Source organism: Pteropus medius, unplaced genomic scaffold (assembly GCF_902729225.1).
Source record: "Pteropus medius unplaced genomic scaffold, Ma_sr-lr_union100, whole genome shotgun sequence".
Taxonomy (NCBI): domain Eukaryota; kingdom Metazoa; phylum Chordata; class Mammalia; order Chiroptera; family Pteropodidae; genus Pteropus; species Pteropus medius.
The window spans coordinates 19,162,751-19,180,514 of NW_024349801.1; the positions used below are offsets into that span (position 1 = coordinate 19,162,751).

At 37.1% G+C, this 17,764-nt stretch overlaps 1 long non-coding RNA gene across 1 annotated transcript in view; it reads right to left on the reverse strand.

Annotated features, from left to right (window-relative positions):
- Positions 1-13,513: 13,513 nt before the first annotated feature.
- Positions 13,514-17,764, reverse strand: part of LOC120623078 (uncharacterized) — a 59,214-nt gene continuing 54,963 nt past the window's right edge. Inside the window, exon 5 of the long non-coding RNA XR_005658677.1 lies at positions 13,514-14,526. This is a non-coding gene — a long non-coding RNA (uncharacterized LOC120623078). The remainder of the gene's footprint in view (positions 14,527-17,764) is intronic.

The following is a 17,764-nucleotide window of genomic DNA, read 5'->3' on the forward strand; positions in this document are numbered from 1 at the left end:
ACATTTGAACTGAACCTATATCCTCTTATATGATGAAGATATTCTCAAGCAAACCTATTTTTGATTATAGCTTAGTCTAAGCACCTTTCCAAGTTAATAAGTACAACATGAATAGGGCCTGAATTCACAATCTAGAATTCAGAAAAAAGAAGTACCATCAGTATAGCATAAAGTTAACCAAATTGGACAAATCCAGCAACTATTTTGATAGAGTCTACCTCAAGAGAAGAAAATGTCAGGGCAAGGAGTTACTACAAAGATGAGTGCGAATGGGCACTCATGACCTTTCTTCATCAGAGACTCCATTAGCTACCTACCTGGCTCCCCGTTAGAAGAAGCCAAAGAGGCTACTAGCAGTTAAGTCTTTAGCAACCCAGAGCAAGGGAGGAGAAAGAAAAGCTGTACAAAGCCTCTACAACACTTGCAATCTGGGGAAACTTAATGTAGAGGCAAACAAGCCCTCATGCCTAAAGGTCTTATTTTATTTCATAAATTGTGACTTAATTAATTCTCCTTGTAAAGATTCTGAGTCATTGAGAAAGACTTAACTATTCGGCAGTAATTTCTATTTAATAGCTAGGGTAATATGTAATATATTTTAGAAAAACAGTTAAAAGAGACTCTGGTTTGCAGTTCTACACGTAAAGAGCTTGAAGTTGCCACTTTGTCCTAACAACAAGTTAAAAGTAGAACGGATTATATCTATAGACTCATTAAAAACTGAAAAGCAAAGAATAAATACTGAAAACAAAACAAAGCAAAACAAAACCAGAACAGAATATCCAAGGACTATGGGACAACAACAAAAGGTATAACATGTACATAATGGTACTACTAGAAGAAGAAAGAGTGAAAAGAACAGAGGAAATATTTGAAAAAATAAGGACTGAGAATTTTCTCAAATTAATGTCAGACAACAAACGACAGATCCGGAAGCTTAGAGAACACCAAGATGGACGAATGACAAAAAAAACTACACCTAAGCATATTATTGTCAAGTTACAGAAAATCAAAAATAAACAAAAATTCTAAAAGAAACCAGAGGAAAATAGCACATTACCTAGAGAGGAACAAAGATAAGAAAGATGCAAAAATCCTCAATAAAATATTAGCAAATTACATCCGAGAAAATATAAAAAGAATTATACACCACAACCAAAGGGGATTTATTCTAAATATGCAAGGCTAGTTCCACATTTGAAAATCAACTAATGTAATGCATCATAGCAATAGACTAAAAAAGAAAAATTACATGATCATATCAATAGATGAAGAAAAAATGCATTTGGAAAATCCAACAGCCGTTCATGATTAAAATCCTCAGTCAACAAGGAATAGAGGGGAACTTTCTCAACTTGATAAAGAATATCTACAAAAATCTACAGTTAACATCATACTTAAATGTGAAAACTTGAAGCTTTTCCATTAAGATCAGGCACAAGGCAAGAATGTTCCCTCTTACCACTCCTTTTCAACTTCATACTGGAAGTTCTTACTAATGCAATAAGACAAAAAAAGGAAGTAAAAAGTACAGATTGAGAAGGCAGACATACAACTAGTTTTGTTTGCATATGACATGATCATCTCTGTAGACAATGTGAAAAAAGTTGAAAAAAAACCCCAAAGCTTATGGAATTAATAAGCAATTTCAGCAAAATTGAGGGATACAAGGTTGATGTATAAAAGTAAATTGCTTTCCTATATACCAGCAATGAATGAGTGGAATTTGAAACTAAATTTTGATACCATTTACATTAGCACCCCAAAATATGAAATATTTAGGTATAAATCTAACAAAATATGTATAAAATTTATCTGAGGAAAGCTACAAAACTTTGATGAACAATATCAAAGAACTAAATAAAAGGAAAGAATATTCTATGTTTATGGATAGGAAGAGTCAATGTTGTCAAGATATCAAGTCTTCTCAACTTGATCTATAGGTTAATGCGATCTCAATCAAAATCCCAGCAAGTTATTTTTATGAATATTGAAAAACTGATTCTAAAGTTGATATGAAGAGGCAAAAGACTCAAAATAGCCAACACAATATTGAAGGAGAAGAACAAATTTAGAGGACTGACACTACCAAACTTCAAGACTCACTATAAAGCTACAATAATCAAGACTGTGGTATTGGTGAAAGAGTAGACAAATACATCAATGAGACAGAATAGAGAGTACAGAAACAGACCCTTATAGATATAGCCAACCAATCTTGTAAAGGAGCAAAGACAATAAATGGAGCAAAGATAGTTTTCTCAACAAATGATGCTGGAACTGGACATTCACATGCAAAAACAATTAATCTAAGCATAGACTTTACACCCTTCACAAAAATTAACTTGAACTAGATTGTAGACCTAAATGTAAAATGTAGACTTATAAAACTCCTAGCAGTTAGCATAGGAGAAAATCTAGGTGATTTTGGATATGATAATGCCTTCTTAGATACTACACCAAAGATTTGAGCCATGAAAGAAATAATTGATAAGCTGGATTTCGTTAAAATTAAAAACTCCTGCTCTGTGAAAGACAACATCAAAAGATTGAGAAAGCAAGCCACAAATTGGGAGAAAATATTTGTAAAAGACACATTTGATAAAGGACATTTATCCAAAACATTCAAAGAACTCTTAAACTCAAAAATAAGAAAACAAACAACCTGATTAAAAATGATCCAAAGACTTCAACATCAAAAAAGATATACAGATGGCAAAAAAAAAAAAAAAAAAAAAAAAAAAAAGTACTTCGCATTGTATGTCTTCAGGGAAATGAAAATTAAAACAATGATAAGATACCACTGTGTATCTATTAGAATTGCCAAAATGGAACACTAATAACACAAAATACTGGTAAGGATGTGGAGCAACAGAAACTCTCATTTTTTGCTAGTGGAAATACAAAGTAATAGTCACTTTGGAAGACACTTTGGTGGTTTCTTACAAAAATTAAACATACTTTTACTATACTACCTAAGAGTCACACTCCTGGTTATTTATCAAAGCTGTTGAAATTGATGGACACAAAAAACTTTACGTAGACATTTATAGCAGCTTTATTCATAATTGCCAAAACTTGGAAGCAATCAGGAAGTCCTTCCATAGGTAAATGGGTAAATAAACTGTAGTACACCTAGGCAATGGAATGTTATTTAGCACTACAAAGAAATGAGCTATCAAGCCATAAAAAGACATGGCAGAAACTTAAGTGCGTATTACTAAGTGAAAGAAGCCAAGAGGAAAAGGCTACATACCATATGACTCCAACTATATGACATTCTTTTTAAAAAAAAATTTTATTTTTCATTTAGAGTTGACATTCTGTATTACTTCATATTATATTATGTTTTTGAAAAGGCAAAAATTTAGCGATAAAAAGATCAGTGGTTGTGGGTGGGGGAGCAGAGATTAACAGGCAGAGATTTTTAGGACAGTAAAAATACTCTATGATATTACAATGATGGACGCATGTCATTACATATTGTCCAGATTCATAGACTGTACAACACCAAGAATGAACCCTAGGGTAAACTATGGACTTTGGGTGATTATGATGTGTCAATGTAGGTTCATTGATTGTAACAAATATACCACTCTGGTGGCCTTGTTGATAATGGGGGGAGGCTGTGCATGACTGGGAGCAGGGGGTATGTGGGAAATCGCTATATCTTCCTCTCAATTTTGTTCAAAACCTAAAACTGCTCCAAATAAAAGTATTTAAAAAATAGGCAAAGGAGACATTTTTGACATTTACCAGGCTAAAGGCTAGATATGAAATTAGCTCATTAAAAACAAATCATAGCTGAAATTCTGAATAAAGAAGAAAAATTAGTGGTACAACTAATATCTGGAAATAAAATATATTATAAAATATCAATAATTAAAATAGTGTGGTATTGACTTAGGAATAGGTAAATGGATCAATGGAATAGAACAAATTTCTGAAAGAAAACCCAAGTATATAGAGAAATTTAAAATACGATAATGAGGACACCTCAAATCAGGGAGGTAAAGATGAACATTTATTTTAATAAAGTGTGTAGAACCACTGGGTAGTCATTTGGAAAAGATACATTATCTATGCCTCATGTTGCATACCAGTGTAGTCCAAACGTATCAGTTTTAAATGTAAAAATGAAACCATAAATGTATTTATAGAAGACATGTGTGAATTCTTTCATAAACTGAGTAGGAAACTCTGACTTGTATGGCAAACAAAAGAAAAGCCAAAAGTAAAATTTAAACAAATTACAAACAAGGAAAAACATTTGCAACTCTTAGAAATTGGAGTGGGGTTGGGGTGTGGAGAATAACAACCCAACAGAAATAGGGTTACAAAATACAAATAGAGATCACGGAAAAAGAAATACAAATGGTCCTTTAACCTATGAAACAAAAGCAGAATTTCACTCAGAGAGATTACACTGACACACTCTCTCTCAACTATAATATGGCAAAAATTCTAAAATTTCTCACAACACAGACTCTTGGCCAGACTGTAAATAAGAGGTGCTCTCCAGTAATGTTGCTGAGAGCACAAAATAGTGCATCTACGAAAAAAAGTATCCACCAAATTTGGCAACATCTCCCAAAATTACAGAAGCATTTACCTATTGACCCAGAAATCCTACTTTGGAGACTTTCACTCCAGAATTATTTGAAATAAGAAAAGACCGTGCAAGAAAGGGAAGAAAATAAAACAAATGTCCCTATTTCCTTGTTTTTAAATAAAGCAACACTAAAAGTTTGAGCAAAATAAAAATGGTCAGAGGAGGTGGGAAAGAGTGAAATTTTTTAGTGTGTACCTTTTCATGTCATTTTTATGTTATAAATGTATTTATCATTCAAAAACAAAAATTCATTTCTAGACTATTGCAATGTTCTTTTTAATCTGCCCAGTCTGCTGCCATTCTAACCATTTTCAAAGTATTTTTAATGAAAACATAAACCTGACTATGTCAGATTTTCTCATTGTCTTCAGGAGCAAACTCCCAACTTCATATATGGCATATAAGACCCTTCCTGATTTGTTCTCTCGTGTATCGGTGTCTACCTAGTTTCTTTTCTTCCTCTAGAGGGCCCCTATTCATTTTTAACATTCAGCTTTGAGCATCCTTCTTCTTTCTCCCATGCTGGGTTTGTATTTCTCAGTCACAGCGTATATCACATTCTGTTTCTTTTTCTTTCCTTCTGTGGCTTGAGTTCCTGGAGGGAAACGTAGTGCATCTTAGCCCTCAATGTTTGGCACATAGTAGGTAGTAAGTATTTACTGGGAGGGTGGGTGGGCAGAGTAGACAGAGAGTCAGTTATTAAGTTACTGTCTATCAGCTCCACACCCATCTTCCTCTACCGGGTTTTGCTTCCGTGCTGGACAGAAAAATGAAAACTACTTTTAAGCTTCGCCGGAGGCTCCTTATTAGGTGCGTCCAAGAGGGGGCGCCAGAGGGACACCTCAAGGCTGCTGGGTGGGGAGAAGGGACTTGCTCCTGCCTTCCTGTGGTTTACTGTTCTTCTCAGTGGCACCTCAGCCTCATTTCTTCATCCCAGTAAGCTATCTGTTTGTTCCAGTAGCAGCAGCTGAATCCTGTTGGTAGTTTTTCCTGCGCTTGAAAAACCAGCTACATAACACTAAAATCCCCCAGCTGGGTAGTGCCCCTTCCTCAGAGGCCTGACTTTCACTCCAAAGGCCCTTCCTCCAAGCTTCCGAGTTGGAATAACTATAACCTTTTACCTTGTTTCCCTCAACGCAAGGCTTGAAGCTGCCTCTTTCAGTTGCTACCTCCAAAATACCTCAGAGTTCTCTTTTGCCTTGCAGGTCTTCAAAATGTAATTGACAAATCTTTCCATCAAATCCTCTCTGTTAAAATAGATGGTATGGCTTTTGTCTCTTGTCTGGTGCCTGAGTGAAGCTGCGGTGTGCCCACCCTCAGCATCCACACCTGTTCTGGGTGTGACCTCGATAAATGAGTCCCAGCATCATCTCTCAGTTATATGCTACCTTCACGAAATTCTCCATGTATTAAGCTGACGGTGTCTCCATATGGGCATTAGTGGAAAGGAGAACCAGCTTTCAGCAGTTTTATGCATGGCTTTTGTTCCTTGCCTTCTACTGTGTTGTTCCAGGTCATCTCAAAGGACCCACACACATTTTGTTTTAATTCAAGTGTCCAAAGTACTCTCTGCTCTTGCCCATTTTACTTGCTTCCTCTAGGTGCCCTGTGTTCCACAAAATCCTTGCAGTTTTTGAAAATTTTTCTTCTATGTTAACAGCCATAGCAGAGAGACAATAATAACATTACCTATAATTTATCAAGTATTTAGAATAAACCACAAAAGTGAGAGCTCCTCCTTTAATCCTGAAAACAATCTTATTTTATAGGTGAGGAAGCTGAGACACAGAGGTATAATCATTTGCTCAGAGTCATGGATTTGGCCCCAGGCAGACTGACCTATTTCTTTCTTAATGACCATCAGAGTGATATTAACTGGGGAACATTTCTGTTGTTTTTCAAAAGGTGATGGGGCTATGAGGTTTTAACTAGAATTACATTAGGTGTATTGTGTATGTAGCATGTATATAAGCTCTAGATTTTGAGGGGTATAAATATATAGAATTCGAGAAAGAAAAAATTCATCTGTGAGGCTTTTCTGCAGCATTGTATAACCAGAGGTCAAGAGTGGGGGAAGGGCAGCACCGTCATAGAAAAAATATATATAACTGCCCATTTCTCTTGGCAGTACCTGTATGATCGCTGGCTCCTTGGCATTAATCACATGTCAGAAATTACCTTTCCCACACCTGACACTCCTACCTTGACAATTTTTGCCTCCTTGCTCATGAGTGATGGGAAGATGGTTAGACCCAATCCATCATGCATTTTGATCAGACTGTCATCCCTGGGTGACTCACATCTCCTGGCTGGGACTAGGTCCCAAAGATGTCAGCCTCAAAGTGATATCTTGTGATGGTTGGGTAGATGGTTCTGGGAACAGATTGATGGCAGTCAGGGTTTGCTGTATGTAAGTACCAGGTTGCCTGCTGTGACACATGAGCTGTGTGCTCATATAAAAGTACAGCACAAAGACGATGCTGGCCCAGGCCTACATCTTAGCATAAGGATGAGCCTAATTGGATAGGTGCTCAGCTGTGCTTCATCTGGGGTCAAGGACGGGTCAGAGGACAGAATTCTAAACCAGTAAGAAGGCAGAGTTTCTATGTTTTCTGAACAAATGGCTCAGAATACTTATTGTTATCAACTTTGGAAATGAAAGAATTGAAAGTATAAGAGAAGGTTTACGGGGCTCTGAAGACCAAACAACCCCAAAGTAGAAAGATTGAGAGAGTGAAATCATGAAGATCTAAGAGTGGTCTCTGCTTTCAGAAGAAATAATAATTTATAGTTAGCAATATACTCTCTGAGTAATCTCATAATTCAAGGTTCTTAAAATCCTTCTCCAATGGGGAAAGCCCAAAGTCTTTTTTTAAAAACCGTTTTACAGTGTCCCTGATTTTTTATCAACATTAGATGCTGCTGCCTCTCCTTTCTGACATGTTCTCATTATCATCTATCACTTAATAACCTAGACCCAGCTAAAATTTCTTCTCCAGTCCTAAATCCTTACTGAGCTTTCTTACTCAAATCTAGTTTGTACTTTTGGTCTTTATTATATAATTCATGAACTGTATTTTCATAATGTACCTTAATGGGTATGTTTTATAAAAACAGGAGTTTTTATAAACCTGTCATCTACGTATATAGTCATGTTCATATCACTCCCGCCCCCCAGTTGATTAGGAGGCTTTTGAGATTACGGATTATCTTATTTTTGGGGGGGGGTTTCTCTAGTATTTAGCACTAGTGTATGTTCTTGGAATGTGCATTGACTGATGATATTTATACTTTTGTCCTCTGATGCGACCTAGCACAGGGCTAGGTACCTAGAAGCTAAGTAAGCTACTGACAGGTTCAGGCAGGGACTGATGTCTTGTTTAGAACTATGTCAGCAAGTCTTCCACAGGGCACATTCTGCACCTATTTCTGGATCTACAGATGCCATTTCTATTCTTGAGGTCACAGAATCCAATAAATTGAAAATATTTCTTGAGCCTCCCTCAGTAAACTCTTTGCAGTTGAAATGGTATCTGTTTCAAATGCCACTTAAAAAGCCAATAATAATATGAGAGCTTGATCCTGACAGCAGAAAAATGTGTTAACTTTCCTGGCGTGCTGTTTTACTGTAATCTTCAGTGAATTTCACTCTCTTTTTCTTTACTACCTCTACTTCAGACTCTTTCATCTGGGGAGTCATTTCTTTGGAATATTGCCCAGGTTAACGAGGGACTCCCTTTCCTGTTTGGCTCCTAATGTTGTCCTAACCTGAATGCATACATACCTTCTTACTTTTCTAATCCTTACCCCCAATCTTTTCTTCACTCATTCTGTTTACTCCCTCACTGGTTCACTCATACATTCATTCAATGTTTATTAAATACCAGCAGTAGCCACTGACCCTCCTAGCTTTACTCTTTACTAGCTATGTGACTTTGGCTTTCTCTGTGACTCAGTTTGCTCATCCATATAATAGAGAGAATAACAGTGGCTGCCTTATAGAGTTATTGTAAAAATTAAATAGTGTGTTTGTGTGTATTTGTTGTATTTGTTTGTATATGTAGCACTTAGAATAATACCTGGTACATTCTAAGGATTTATTATTTTTATCTTTAGAGAGAATGGCGCCAAATGCATTGAAAAGGAAATTCTAATTCTCCAGAACATCATTTTTTCCCCCTTGAATCCAACATGTATGACAACAATAGATGAATATTTCCCAAATACAAGTGTTAACACATTGCTCTCTCACAAAGCTTCTTGGGCAGCAAAAGGAATAGAATGTTATGGTGGAGGGCTGGCTGATGTGAAAATCCAAAGAGCTCAGCATAAACTCGGTTTCCATGGAAAACTTGCTCATTTATTGATCTGCTAAACTGTCCATCGTCAGATAATTTACAAGTACCTCTGTCTGTGATCATGATTCCCTGCTGGGTTATAGGAATGGAAAATCTGAGATTCAAAAGGATGTAAAGAGACAAAATAATAATTGCTTCTCGGACTTTTAGCTAAGATCAAGTGCAGAGACAAAATAAAAACGTCAAAAAAATGAGTAGATGTTGAGCCAGCATTCTCCAAACTGAATCCTGACAAATTCTTGCAATAGTACATAGGGAGAGAAGAGTCAGTGGTGAAAACATTTGGAAAACCTTAAATTTAGCAGGTTAGCATTCCCTAGTGCTGCCATCCTGTTCCAGGTTTTGAATCGTCTCTTGTGGATTGCTACTATAACCACCCTCCTGAACTCCCTAGCTCTTACTTTCTTTCCCTTTCTGTTCTGACCTTTTCATTCTTGCCAGAGGAATCTTTCTAAGACATAGAATGATCACACCACTCCCTTGTTTAAAACTTGGTGGTTCCTCATTACCGAAAGCATAGAATCTAAATTTCTTAGCATGGTTTACAAAGCTCTTCAGGACATGGGTGGGCCACGAACTGTGTTTCCAATTTCCCCTCCAACGTCCCTCTCCAAATCACCCTGCATTCTGTTCACACCAGAGGTTTGTTCTCCCTTGACATTCCATGGACGCCTGTCACCTTTGCTCATACTATTTTCTCTGCCTGGAATGATGTATTCATGTTCATATGCACGAACTCATTTAATCCTCACAACAGCACTGAGGTACATACCGTTATCCCGTTTAACAGTTGAATACACTGAGGTGAAGAGTTGTTAAATAAATTGGTAGTGGTGACACAAGTCATAACTTAATTGTTTCGATCACAGACAGTGTAGCTCTGGAGTCAATGCCTTGAAGCCTTGGGCTTTCCTGCCTCTGAGTTGACAGAGAAAGATAAACTCCTACTGATCCAGCTCAAATTAAACTTCTTTCTGACCAAATGTACACTCTCTTCCTCCTCCCTGAAGAATAAATAAATTACACTGTTACGTTTTCTCCTACCAAGTAAATACATACAATATTATGCAAACACATAGAACTCTTAGTGTTTTCAATTGCAATGCTGTTTTTAGTTGTTTGCCCCACAGGACTGTGAGTTCTTTAGGAACAGAGACGCTTCACAAACATTCTGACATCCATCTCTAGCCTAACAGCCAGGCACAACACCTGGTTCATGTGAGGTACTTAAATCTTTATAGAGGGGAATTAAAATGAATCTGTTTGAAGGTAATAAGAGGCTATGGTGACAGCTTGGTTATGATTTCTGTCCAATAGTTCCCAGACACACAACTGATAAATGCAAACCCCTTGTCAAAAATGACAGTGTCTGCTAAGCTATGTGTTGCAAGCATACAGTTTCTGAACTGTAATTGTCGCAGCAGGGTTTAAATGGAATTCGAAGTACTTTTGAGAGAGTCCACCTTAGTCAAGAACTTCTTCCCCTGATATGGCTTTGGAAAAATCAATGTGGCTTCCTGTCCGAGATTTTTTGGTCACCTCTAACAGATGTAGGTGTTCTTAGTATGCAGTGGCTCTTTCACAGTTCTTTCAATATCAGAATCAATGCAAGCCCTAGATCTGGCTCCCACTCAGCATTTTATGTCACCTGAAGACCTCATCTCACACATTTGACATTTATTGAGCACTTCTTTTGCACTAGGCCCTGGGCTCAGGCCAAGGATACAAAAGTGTACAAGACATGGCTATTGTCATAAAAGAGTTCATAGTCTCATAGGAGGTGGGCAAGGAAGTCAATATTATGATATGTCATATTGTGGAGCCACGTGACAGACTCCTTAGAGGACAGGAAGGGATCTCAAACCCTGTGGGGATTAAAGGGCTTTCGGAGTAGCTTTGTAGGGGAGGTGATACTTGGGTTGGGACTTTAAGGTAGTAGGAATTAGTCAGAAGAGAGGGAACCTCAATTGTATTGTGAATTCTAGCTCCATCTATCTCTTGCATGCATCCATTGTCATCCTTTTACTGGTCTTTCAGAATAGTCTTCTAAGTAACTGTTCTACTTACTTTTTCTCTTGTCTTTCTCTAATTCATTTATCATAAGGATTCCAGAGCAATCTTATATAAATATAAATGGAGCCATGTTACAACTTTGCTTAAATCCAAATAGTAATTTCTCATTGCACTTGGAATAAAACTCTGTGCTATAAGCTACAAGACCCTGCTTGATCGGACATCTGGCTACCCCTTCGTCTTCACCTCATGCTATGTCCCTCACACTATACTTCAGCTGCATTGGCCTTTATTCAATTCATTGAACCTGAGAAAGTCTTTCACACTTTAAAACTTGCATGTGTTGTTTCCTCTGTCTGGACTTCTTGGCCCCAGGTCTTCACCTGGCACACTCTAAACATCATCACCTCATCTCCCTCGTCCCCGTTTAGCCTGCATTTATACCATACTCTGTTTTTATTTTTCCCTTTTCCAACGCCTATCACAACCTGTAATTATTTTCTTTATATTTACTTACTTATTTTTGGCAGAGAGAGTGTGTTCTCTTTGCTATTCCCACTAGACCATAAATTGCACAAGGCCTTGGATCATGTTGTCTTGCTCATCATTTATGCTTAGCCCTTGGCACTGTGTGTGGCACATAGAAGATACTCCTCAGATATTTGTTGAATGAGTGAAAAAGGGCAGGTGGGCTGTGAAGCTCCACTTAGGAGCTTAATTGTGATATATCTGTAGTGATATGTGGATATACGGGTGTCAAGATATGAGACTGAAGAGGCAAGCAACAGTCAGGCTGTGAAGTATCTTGTACGCCTTTTGGAGTGATGAGAATGTTGTCCTCAAATAATGGGGAACTGCTGAGGAATGGTAAAGCAGCCTCTTTGACACATAATGAGGTTTTAGTGTTCTGTCCAAGGTCAACCACGTAAGAAAATGTGACCTTGGGAACAAAGAATGTGTGACAATTGCCCAGTCTCTGCTCTGTGTACTTCTGCAGGATTTTGAAAGGAAATGCTGCATTCTACCATTGGCCTAAACACAGCAATTACATCCTGTTTCTTGCTAATTGCTACCTATATTATTGCTTTTTTCCTTCTTCCAATGAAAGACAACTTTGGGGAAAAGGAGTAAATAGGGCAGTTTCTGATCTTGTTTCTTAAATGGTGTAAGAATTTAAGAGAAAGTATATCAATTGTACACCATTCTCTGCCTCCATTCCCACTTGAAACATAAGAAAAATTTATATGTAATCATTTATCTTTTTCACACTCTGACAAACCCTTTCCATATTTTTATTACCAAAACACCGTAAAGTGTACAAAATACACATGATATAGTGAAGATTTAATGTTGCTTTCTAAACTGACTCTTGCAAAAGAACTGTGTAGGCTGTCTCCCAGGACATATTTGTATAAGGATTGAGATAAAATGCAGTATATTCTGGATTCTCCCTCTGCCCAACCTCCATTTATTTGACCAATGGGTAGCTTTTCATTATTTGTACTGAAAATGTCCTGTTGATTAATTTGTACAAGTTTCAGCTTTACTCAGGAAAGTCAACTGATATGGATATTTTTTATAAAAAGCAAAATGCTGAATCTGAATAAAAATATTTTCACTGGATAGTATTTATCAAAAAGCAAATTATAAGAAAGACATATATGAATGACTTGAACTGAGTCTTGTTATATTTTTGAAATGTAACTGGTATAAAGTAATTGAGAAGTACTATCTAAAAAGTTGTGTGATTAAAATAAGACCACAAGATAAAATTTCTACCGCCTTTATATCTAATTTCTGACAATTAATTATATTTTTTCTTTTAAGCTTTACCTCAATATTTTTTTAGGAATTCTACATAGTTTTATTTTCTATAAATTTAAACAGAATTGAATTCCAAATAATTAAACAGAAGTTTTGGTTTTTAGTTTTTATTAGCTACAGTTTTTATATCTGAGACACCTTTAATACCTCTTGCGTCTCCATCAGAATCTAAACAGTTCCGGAAAGCTATTTACAAATACTCAACCACTTTTTGCCAACTTAGTCCCCAAAATGAAGAACGTATGCTAATTGTTTGGCCACAATTTCTTTTGGGGAGATCATCTAGATCTGTTCTTTGGAGTAGCGCAGCACATCCTTGCTCTTAATTATCTTATCAGCTCCTCCAGTTAAATGCAGGACAAAGAAAACTCTCCTATATGCAAAGTTAGAGAAATTCAGGATCAAAACATGGAATTCCATTAGGGCCTATTCTCATATATTTTATTTGAGTCCAAATGAATGTTAGATTTTACAGGAGATTAAATATATGCTTCTATTAGGCTATGCATAGCTTTTGCTTTTAGTGCTATGAAATTCTCAGGAAAATTTGGCCATTTCTGCTACAGTAAATATTTGACTGCATGATAGTAGTTCCCACAAGAGAGCTCACTGTGCTTCCATCAACATTGAGCATGCTCTTCAGTCTGGAAGAGCTGGAAGTCCACAGCAGTATAAGCCTTGGTGGGGCGGGGTAGGGGTAGGGGAGGATCCAGACTTCACTTTGCACTTTCATTTTTCAAGAGCAAACCTGTTATTGTCAAGTAACTCTGAAATTCCACTTTGAGATGAAACTGAAATTGAGCTCTGAAAACCTCAATTGAAAAGCACCAAATTACTGGTGAATTTATGTTTAAATACCAGACTCGCTAGCTTTCTGATAATTCCTAATGGGTGAGAAGGGGGAAGTATGTGCACAGAATCTAAGATGTGCATCTAGTCCATTCCCCTTTCTCCAGTCATAACCTCGTTGAGCTCCCCAACATTGTGGTATTTCATATCCCACAAAGTGTGTGTCTTCCGTTGGCAACATCTGTTACTATTATTAATAGCACAGATATTAATATTAAAACTATCTTCCTTACATTTAACCTATCTAATAAAATTGAGTATTTTTATAATCTAAATAAGGTGATGAAATATTGCATTGAATATGAATGTTTAGAATGAAATTAGAAGGCATATCACAGATTTCACCTCAAAAACAGTACCAGATGGCTATGGGAGAAAGAGATAATAAGAAGCCCATGACTGTCTTAAAAGGAGGAGCCATTCAGTTTTCATAAAGTGTTTTGGGCAGCAAAAGATTTTATATATCTCTTCTTATTATAAATCCTTTCTTAAGGGGACCCAAATATTTGATTGCCACTGAAATATTTATTATCGATAAAATTTTTTAGCTCCAGAATCAGAAGATAAACTTTTTCTCATAATTAAAATAATGACTGATTTTAATCCCATTTTAGAGTCAAATGCAGTATTAGTCAATCAAATAAGCTCTGTTAGGAGATGCATTCCGGGCTACAAGGATAGCGGATAGTAAATGGCTACTTAGCTGTGTAGTAGGAGAGAGGGCAGTGCTGGACACTCCATTAGCTTCTCCATGTCTACTCTCCATCCTTCTCCACTCCACTCTGCGGTGTGAGGCCGACCCACGTGGACAGCATCGACAGGTGCCTTTACCCGCTGGCTTCCATTTGGTTCTGCCAGTAAGAGATACTACTAGGTGACAGAGGATGGAAAGAAAAAGAGAATAAGGGAGGTTTCCCTCAGTTTCATCCCTGCCAGGTCAGAGTGGGCTGGCTTGGTCTCTCTACCAGAGGCCCAGCTCCAGGCAGTGTTTTTTTTCTATATAGTGACCCTCGGTGGGATTTTGGAACTGCTCCTTTCTCTTGTGTCTTCAGGGTAGCTACTGCAGCTAATAGTATTAGACCCCTGTATACAATTTATTTTCCTAAACCTTATCCATATCCTTGAAAACATTTCCTATATTATACTCAACACAATTATGAAGTTCGAGTGTGCCATTTCTTTCTTGCTGATAAAAAGACCAAAGGAGCTCATGAAAGAGCAGCACAATCCCCTCTCAGGAACGTGTCAAGGTCTCTACATAAATCACTTTTTAAAATACTTTATTTTTTGGTTGACAGCAGAAGGTACAGAAGAAGGTACAGAGATTTCCAACATAAGCCCTGCTCTTACACTTGTGTAGCTTACCTTGTAATCAATATCTCCACCAGAGTGGAACTAGGTATTTTATTTAAAAAAAAAAAAAAAAAAACTAAACAAAACACTATAATGACAAATACATGTCATTACACATTTTTCCAAATCCTTAGAATGTACAATACCAAGAGTGAACCTAATGTAGACTCTAGTCTTCGGTGATTATATCAATGTAGGTTCATCGGTTGTAACAAATGTACCACTTTGGGGATGTTGATAATGGGGAGGATGTGCATGGTGGGCAGGTGCTACATAATTTCTCTCCCCTCAATTTTGCTGTGAATCTAAAACTGCTCAAAAAATCAAGTCATTAACAAGTAAAAAAAAAAAAAAAACCTGACAATTTACCTTAAATGTCAAGAGTTTATAAGAAATTTAGAGATGTCTGTATTTCCACTGTGGAATAAATCATTTCTTCCTAAATGAGGGGAAAATAAGGAATAAGTGAGAATAAACCCAAAGGTATATTCAAAATCGATAAATTCCTGTTTGCCTATTGGTGGAAGCATTCGAGAAAGCTGGTTTAGGTGGTCTGAAAACAAGAGAAAACTCTGAGCCAGCTGCTCAGCCATGATTCCTAAGACCCAAAATATCTGGAGTAAAAGGTATCTAAGACGTTATTTCCTTAAATTCCTTTCTAGTGCTTGAATACCTGCAGTGACAGTTCTGCCAAAGCATATAGCTCAGTACATTTCTGGTACTTGAGAGCTCTTACCTCCTGAGGCAACTCACGCCATTGTGGACTGATCTGGTAATTTAGAAAGCTCTTCCATCCATGGAGCCTCAATCTGCCTCCCTGTGGCTTCCATCCACTGACCCTAGGTTGGCTCTGGAGGGCAGCACAGAGTGAGTCTAATCTGTCTTCCTCTGGCAGCCTTTCAGAACATGAAGACAGCAATCATGTTCTCCCTACATTTTTTTTTTTTTTTTTTTTATCCCCAGGCCCAAATCCCTAGTTCCTAGTGGCAGAGGCATGAGTCTATGGACACATAAGATATTTATTTTATCAATGTCCTGAACTAAGAGTTGTGTTTGAGAAGTGATCAGAACAGCGAAGAATGGTACTATCAGTTCTACATTCCAAATACTGTATTTCTAGCAATGAAGCCTCAGAGTATTTTTTTTTAAACAGCCCCATAACACTGTTAAATGTCAGGGATGGGAAGGCATGTTTCTTAATATGATAAGAAAACTAGGAAGTTTTACAATATACTTAGCTATTTAGAGTATCCTATCAAGGCAGACAAAAGGTTAAAATGATTACAAAGGCAATAGTAAAAAAGTTATAAAGTTTGGGGATTTCTTTGTGAATTTTCATAAACAAAATTGGTGATAAGGGGACTCACATTTACCATCCAAGGCACTGTAATAATTTGTCTGTCACTCAGTGCTGGATCCCCTTTTCTGGGCATATAAGCTGGTTCAGAAAGTTACCAGCAAAGTCCTGGGAGTCAGAAGACGTGATCTTAATTCAGCTCACTGAACGTAATCTCATGCTTTGGAATTACCCTCTATAAATTGGGGATAATAAACCTCGCTGAGTTGTGATTATGAAATGAAAGAATGCCAGAAACAATGTACTGTGAACTTTAAAGCTCAGTGTGTAACAAGCATATCACATGCAAGGCAAGAGCAGGGACAACTGCAATGGGAGCTTTTTATAAGTATTGGATCGGGGAAGACCCGATACTTATAAAAAGTGATATTTCAAGCCATTACCTCATCCAGGTCCTGAGAGACATTTGTTTTTCTCTGACTTTGTGTAAAATACTAAAAACTTGGTAATAGGGTTAAAATTATTTCATACGATTATGGTATTTCTTTTTTTCTCCCTTATAAGTGACCCATTTACATGCAAGAAGGAGCTTGGTCATTGGTGAGAAGCTGAGCCAGAAAAGAAGGAAATGTGATTATATATCTAAATTCTCTCATTCATTGAGCAACCTCCCCAAACCATCCCTGGTCTAGAAAGAGGCATCTGCTAATGTGCTGGCTACTCTAGTAGTTGAGTTTGTAACTACCCAGCAAGGCTTTTTTAAAGACGGTCCTCTTTGTGTGACGGGAGTGGGAGGCATCTCCATAAAGCATGTTGAATGTTGCACCAGTGCAAGTTGTACTCTGAGTCCAGCTGGACACAAATTGACAAGGCAGAACTTTCTGGAAGTCTGTGTCAAGGAGCAATTCACTGCCATCTTCACTACTACCATGTGGACTCATTTATGAACAATAGGGATTTTTTTTTTCATGTGATTCTGAATCTGATATTTTCTATTTAACTGGGTAAAGAGATCAATGGAATCAGACTAATCCCAAGTGATATTTGATAGTTTTCAAGTAAAATTTAACCACATTTGGAGTGTTGAAAGCTCTCAGAATGATGACTGAGTCTTGCTCCTAGTTTCAATAGTGACTTAGAAGATCAAAGGTGGTTTCTTACTAGTACCACAGTACCTAGACCAGGTTTAAATAAGTAAGGTGAACTTATGTTCATTTTCTAGAAAAAAAGAAAAGTTATATTTGCAGTTTAGATCCTTTTCATACTATCTCATTTGATTTTCTGTATACTCTGTAAGATTGTCAGTATGGGAATTACCATCCCCATATTACAAATGAGTAATCTGAGCTCCAGAGGTATAAGGCAGTTGTTTAAGCTCACAAAGAGATTAGGATATAAGTAGGTTTTCAAAAAGGTGTTTTTTTTTTTTTGAATGATTGAATGAATACAACAATGAAT